This window comes from Lupinus angustifolius, unplaced genomic scaffold, assembly GCF_001865875.1.
Source record: "Lupinus angustifolius cultivar Tanjil unplaced genomic scaffold, LupAngTanjil_v1.0 Scaffold_118, whole genome shotgun sequence".
Taxonomy (NCBI): Eukaryota; Viridiplantae; Streptophyta; class Magnoliopsida; order Fabales; family Fabaceae; genus Lupinus; species Lupinus angustifolius.
Genome location: NW_017724979.1, coordinates 651,276 through 658,820, shown reverse-complemented (window position 1 = coordinate 658,820; position 7,545 = coordinate 651,276).

Sequence of the window (7,545 nt, the reverse complement as noted above, 5' to 3'; positions counted from 1 at the left end):
AAATTAAAAAACTCTTAATGGTCTACAAAGTATATAAAATTGGTCACGCCAAAGATATGCATTAGTGAGTTTGAAAAGATGTGGATCAAACCCAAATATTCAGATGGAGTCAAGCCATAATAGAAGCTAATTTTCAGGTGATAGAGCCACGTGATGCATAGGCATTGGCAAGTTTGGATGAACGTAGATCATGATCTCTGATGTGAAATTCAATACAATAATAATAAAAACCTCTAATAGAGTATATATAGCGGATAACAATTTTCCCAACTTCTAGAATCTATGAGGAGCAATAACAAACAATGCCAACAACTAAGAATACATAAGGGACACCAAAAATTTTAACATGAAAAACCTTTCTAATCTGAGAAGTAAAAGCACAGGCACAAGTTAGTCAATCAAGCTCCACTATGATCAAAATATGAATACAAAAGTGTCTCAAAAGTACAGCACAAAACGTGCTCAACAATACGGCATGCAATAGAGTAACACGCTCGAAAACGAGAATAAAAGAATTGCAGAAAAACAAAAAAAAATAGCTATTATAATAGCTCGTTTTCTACCACATCGGATGACTTCTCATCGATCCAACTATTCAGAATGAAATACCAGAAGTTGTGAACCTGCTGTCCACATTTCTGCCCGATCCTACGAGTTAGTTCTCTTTTCTCTCACTTTTCTATTATCTCCTTTTGCCTAAAATTGATTTCACATTTATGCTCATCTGACTCCTATCCATTAGATTAAGTGAGACACATGAGCTTTCACAAATTGAATCTTTTTCCAAATAGGAAAGGAGTTCAAACCCAACATTTTCTAGTAGATGGATCAAATGGTGCACATGCCCAAATTTCCAGTTAGCATCATCCCATAGCTGATATTAGTTTTCTTTCATTTATTCTTGAGAAGCTAGAATTACTATTTTCTTTTGTTAAAATGGTAGGAGGCATGAAAAACATTTCTTGATGAATCAAGAAAGATGAGAGAAAAAAATATTATTTATTGAATATTGAATGGATTGAAAACAAAATTACATTGAATCCTTTATATAAAGGATAGAAAAACTAACTATCCTAACTAAACTAATTAACCAACTAACAAATGCTCAACTATTTTAACATTCCCCCGCAAGCTGGAATGTATTAAGCATTTCAAGCTTGAAATAATTGTGTTGAACACAATGATATACTCTAATACCTCCTCTTGCTGGTGAGTGAATCTTCGTCTCCCATACTTGAAATCTGAATGTGAAGCAATGCTGACGCTTAACCACCATAGGGCTGAAGCAACTTCATCCAAAGCTTAACCATCTATTTCGACAGAAGCTTAACCAACCAAACCAACCATAATGGGTGAAAGAAAGAAAATGGATCTGAATCTCGATCCTAATATATTGCTTCAATGATGTAAAATACACACCATAGTATTGTGTGTTTAATGAGAGAGGTGTAAAGAAAATAATAGAGTAGTTAAGGGAAAAAAAATATGGGATAAATGATAAAGAATATGAAAAGAACGTATGTTCACCAAAGCCAAGACTTTTCTGACAAATCAAAACCAGTAGTCGGGTCAAAGGACTCAATGAACATCGGATTCACGAAGCAAATGCCAAGATTTTCACTTTTGGATCATATATGCATGGCCCTGGAACAGATATAGACATTTTATGTGTAGGACCTAAACATGATTCCAGAGATGAAGACTTCTTTATTAAGCTGCAATGGATGCTATCCGAGATGCTAGAAGTAATAAAAGAGTTGCACTTTATTTCTTCATGAAGTTCTTGAATGAGTCTTGATAGTCATCTTTCTTATTAATTCTTGATGATACAAACTTGATTGAGCATTCTTCAATATATATGATGAGAATTTAACCTCGAATGGATCAAGGAAGAAGAAAACATAAAGGAAGAAAGAATGGAGGAGTTCTTTGTTTGAGGGTTCTGAATCTGATGATAAATTTCTCTTGATCAAACTCCAACTTCTTCTTACTTTGATGAATGATGCATGATGATGATTCTATCTTGAATATTGGAACGGTAAAAGCATAAGTGGAAGTGATCAAAACAATAATTATTGCTCTGATACCATGTTAAAATGGTAGGAGGCATGAAAAACATTTCTTGATGAATCAAGAAAGATGAAAGAAGAAAATATTATTTATTGAATATTGAATGGATTGAAAACAAAATTACATTGAATCCTTTATATAAAGGATAGAAAAACTAACTATCCTAACTAAACTAATTAACCAACTAACAAATGTTCAACTATTTTAACAACTATTTTAACATCTTTCATTAAGCCAAATCATAGGTGAGACATAATTTCTTCCTTCTTCCCTATCGAAGGTGATTTTCGGTGGCAATCATAAAGCTGCCGAGTGACTAGTGGCGTATCGAGGACTGAATGATAGAATGTGCGATATATGTTAAAAATTAAAATAATAAATATCATTATATTTAAAACGATGAAAACATTAGTATAAAAATCATAAAATTTAAATGTATCAATCAAATAAATTATTTATTTCATAATTGATCTATATGTGACTTCATATTTTGAATCGTTAAATTATAAATTCGTTGTCAATGTTATTGAATACTTCTCGCTAAATATAAGTTACTAGATAATCTTTCATCCATGCAATTTTCATTCGATTACGCAACCTATTTTTTACAACTTTCATAGTTGAAATGTCTCTTTATATAGTTGTTGTGGTAATGAGTAAAATCATTTTTAACTTCAAAAAAAAGTTAATAAGTATATAATGTGTCTTTCACTTTCAAACAACTTATTTAAAAGATTATTGATTCCTTTTAAAGAAGCAAATTCAATATTCATATACATTTCAATTATGTAACTCTCTAGTTGATTATCAAGCATCACCAAAATAATTGAACAAAAAGCACGTGGATAAAACTTTGTAAATTCAATAGTTTCGGCATTATCAAAATTAGATAACAAATTAGTTAAACTCAAACAAGATACACAAAGAAACAATTGAATGTTCATTTTGGAAAAACGGTTATGAAATTCTTTAAGTTACATATTCATAATATTATAAAATTATTTAACACAACTTCATCAAACATGTAATATTGTTCAAAGATTCCAAGTGCACACCCTGAGGCAGTGCTCACGACACATAGTCTTGTTTTCTAGTAGCAGAGCTAGAAACTCAGGCGATTTCTCATAGTGGAGCTTGAGAACAAGGAGGTTATTTTTCTATCCTCCAACTTCAATTCTTATGTTGTTTGAGATGTTATAGCTTCAAATCAATCTTTTCCATTTTTTAACTTCATTATCAATTAATTAATTTACTTCATTGTCCTCTGGATCCTCATATGATGCACCTTTTATCTTAGCAAATAGATTTCTGGTAGGATGGTTGAAAGATGAGATCTTTAATATGAATAATGTCCTAAAAAGTAAGAATTGAACTTACTAGAAAACAAGAATTTGAACATTTATTTAGGAAACTATCTAAAATTCGTTTAGAAGATCAGACTTGTGCGTCGAACATAAATTCCCAACAAAAGCACGATGTCATCAAATGAAATGTCTCCTGAACACAAATGTTAACGCCCAAAAGCAAACACTTAATAAATGTATCCTATTTATTGCTCTTAGTGTAAGACTGTAAGTGTGCATACTTTAATACTTTTCTTTGTTGATTATCTTATAGTTTTTAATGCATTAAATACAAGTTTCTCGTGAGAGAAACACTGCATAGCTAACACTATTTTGTAGAGATAGTAGTTTTATTTTTATTATTAAAAGGGAAGCATATTATACCAAGTACAAAGCATTAAAGACTCATCATTCATGTTTAAGGCATAGTCTATGCATCTAGCCGAAAGCAAAGTGTTAACGTATCAAGACATTCTGAAAAGCATATCAATGAATTAAAAGCATCCAACAGATTATACCAAGAAGACTTGTTTGAAGGTGATAATTGAAGAGACTAAAGACTAGAGCAGAACACTCATCATAAATTATGAAGACTTTAACACCAACATCTAGGTGACTCATATTGAACATACACATCTATGAAGTTCTTAGCGACACACTATCTTTGTACACAAGAATATGAGTTTATGGCACATATCAAGAGAAATCTCAAAGGATAAACACCTAGATCAGAGTTTAAGATACACTATGATATATTTATAGAAGACCAATAGAGTTTAACAAGCTCTATCCTAATTGTAAATACAGTTTAACAAGTTCTATATATTATTGTTCTTGGAGTTTTAATATCTTGAAGTTCTATATATTATTGTTCTTGGAGTTTTAATATCTTGATCGTGTGAGCAATTTTTGATCCATCCCAAGAATCTGATGTGTTAGATTCGATACCTAGCGAAGTTAGGATGCTTAATTTAGCTTGGAGAGGCTTTGTAAGAAAAAATATGTGAATACAAGTATGAGGAGACTTTTTAGTGAAGAATACTTGACAAACATGAAAGCAATTCTTCACTGAGGTGTCAGGGTTTTAGATGTAGCTCATGTTCAACCAACTAGCATAAACCATTGTGTTTTTCTTCTTACCCTTTACTTTTTGTTGGCTTGTATTTTTACTAAGTGTATTTATTTATTTATTGTACTACTAAGGTATTCTTTCACTCTATGAATAAGGAACTAATCTCTTTCGATATATGTGGTTGTCCCTCTAATAAGTATCACTCATAAGAATAGAACTATTGACCTTTTGGTCATCCTGAGATCTAGTTAGGTTTTACATCACTAGACCAATGTCTTGTTGGTACTAAGTGTAATTATTCGTAAAAGAAACATATCTTTCTTATTTTGCATCATTTCATATATTTTTTAACTTATTACTTAAGGAAAGCATTTTTGAAAATTTCATATTTGTAAAAAAAAAAATAGTTAATGGATACAATTCAACCTCCTTCTTAGGTAAAACTAATTTTTTTACATTATATAATGGTCTTTTAAACAATGTACATAGCCTAAAATATCAAAAACAAAAATGGAATGAATGGAAAAATATTTTGTACAAATAATGCCATAGCCCCATAGGGACAACTAAATTGTGACAACATTATTATAACACTAGTGTATCAAAAGAAAATTGTTAAACGTTGTTGTTTACGTAGTTTTGATAAAAATTGCTTTTAGATGTGTGATTACCAAATTGAATTTGGAGTCTGTATTTCTTTAATGTGTAATTATATCAAATAATAGGATTAAAGTAATAGCTCTTATGAATATTCTTTGCTATTTGTTTCTTTATTTTTAATATTGATAGGGAAAATCAAATCAATGGTGTTAAAAAATATAAACAGTTTTTACACATAAAAAATCATATCCAAATGAAATTTTGCTCAAAATTTGAATATATGAAGGACAAACAATGGTTCTGTGTATCTCTCGATGCTACCCGCGTTGTTTGTATTTATTGTATGAAACTAATTCCCAAACAGAAGATAGCAACAACTGTTCATAAAAATAAAAATAGCAACTACTACAGTGAAAACTCCAAGTCCAAAGATAAAACAAATGTATATTTATGTATGTAAAGATTTATATACAATAATAAATAAGTTATGGTTGAAAAAAAGGACGATAGAGAAAATATTGGGCCCAAAAGACAAAATCGATTCTCCTCGAAGCAAAAGCGACCGCGCCCTAGAATTGATTTTGGGTGCTGAATCAAGTTTCATACGCAAAACCATACGATCCCTTTAAAGCGGAATGAACGCATGTGTGGAAGAGTTAAAAGTGGAGCCAAACATATACATAGATGAGTGAGGTTTGAAAATTAAAGATAAAATGATGAAAAAATAGAAATGGATAGAAACAAATCAATTTTTTGTAAGAAAAGTCATTAATCTTTTGTTCTTCAAATTATATAGCTACGGTTTAGATAGAAAGAGCTTCAAGGTGATGTAAATAAGAAAGAGATCACTTGTTCCACCGATGTATCATGTTTTATCTTAGATCAATCATATATTGTCACATGAATAAAAAAAAGACTAAAAAAGTAAATTTCTCATTAGTTCGTGACAGGTAATGAGCATTATTTAAGACATATGATCTTTGTCCATGCAAATAACTCATTAATGCACGACTCTAATGAGCCTGTTAAGTATTTATCGTCCATCTATTTATTTTTTTTACATTATTGTATATTAATTTTATTAACTTTTAGTACAATGAATGAGATATTAATTTTTTTTACAATGTAGGCTCTTAATAAATAAATGTATTGACGATTGTTCTATACAAGTCTAACTTATGGATGTTAAACATTTTGAGTAAATTAAGGATTGGGACCGTGTTTAAAGGACAATGACTTGTGCCTTATTTTAAGGGCTTAACGTCTGGTGCTTTATGTAATGGGAATAAAAAAATTGTATTTTGGTAGTGTATCATCCGCAGAATATTTGTTATATCAATTGTTTATTTATATATAGTGATTAAATATGAGTTGTAGATGAGACAATGTTAATATAAAAACTCATACATCTTTTTTCTCTTTTAATTTTGGCTGATTGATTTAAAAATTGATAATCCTTCCGTCCCATAAAAATATAAAAAAAATTGTAACAATAAAAAATGATACATAATTGTTGTACATAAAGTGAGAGATCAAATATTTTTCTGCTATCCCCACGCAATGCAAATACTGTTTTTTTTATTTTCTGTTGAAAGAATTTCTTAGAGGGTAAGTTCAACATCTGGCTTAGGTCTTTGGGTGATTTACCTCCAAATATAATTGTTGCTTGAGCAAATGTCCTTTCTGTTATGGAAAGAGCTCCCAAATATTGAGAAGCCATTTTTTATTAAAGAAAAGACTAACTAAAAAAACTTACCGAATAGTTGGGCCAATAATTAACTATGAGATGAGTTCTCTTATCACTAACCTTTGATTGTAGATATCCTCTCCTCTAGAGTCCAGTATTGGTTGTAGATATTTATGCGGTTCTTTGATGCTTTTGTTTCTAGAAGTAAAACTTTGGTGGATTTTTTGGACGCAACGATGTAAAGGAAATCCTGCCAAATACATAATCTTTATGCAGTTCATGACTTGCAGTTTCTCTTGTAATTTGTAGTTTGCTATGGTTTATATTTTCAAAGGATTTTATTGTGCTATATATAAATACTTTGAACTAATGTGATTTACTCCATGAGTTGCACAGATAACTATCCTGGTTTATAGAAGGAAACAAAAACAGACATGGAAGAAATTATAAAGACAGAGTTATGGCTCTCTTGCTACGAAATGAAATCAAAGCATGTTGGTTATATTGTATTGAAATCAAAACAGAGGAGCATTAGAAAGTATGGTCATGATTATTTTGTAAGTGATCATGGTTTTCAGAGATCAAGAAGTGTTACTTTGGCTAGATGTAAAAGAAAAGATGAAATACATAGGGGTACCAATGGCCATGATTAAGATTTAAGGTCTATTCGACAAAACTAGTTTGGTAGCTGTGAGCTTATAGCTTATACCTGTGATCTTGTAGCTGCGTAAGACTAGTGAGAGGTGAAAGAGATGGAAATGAATCATCCCACA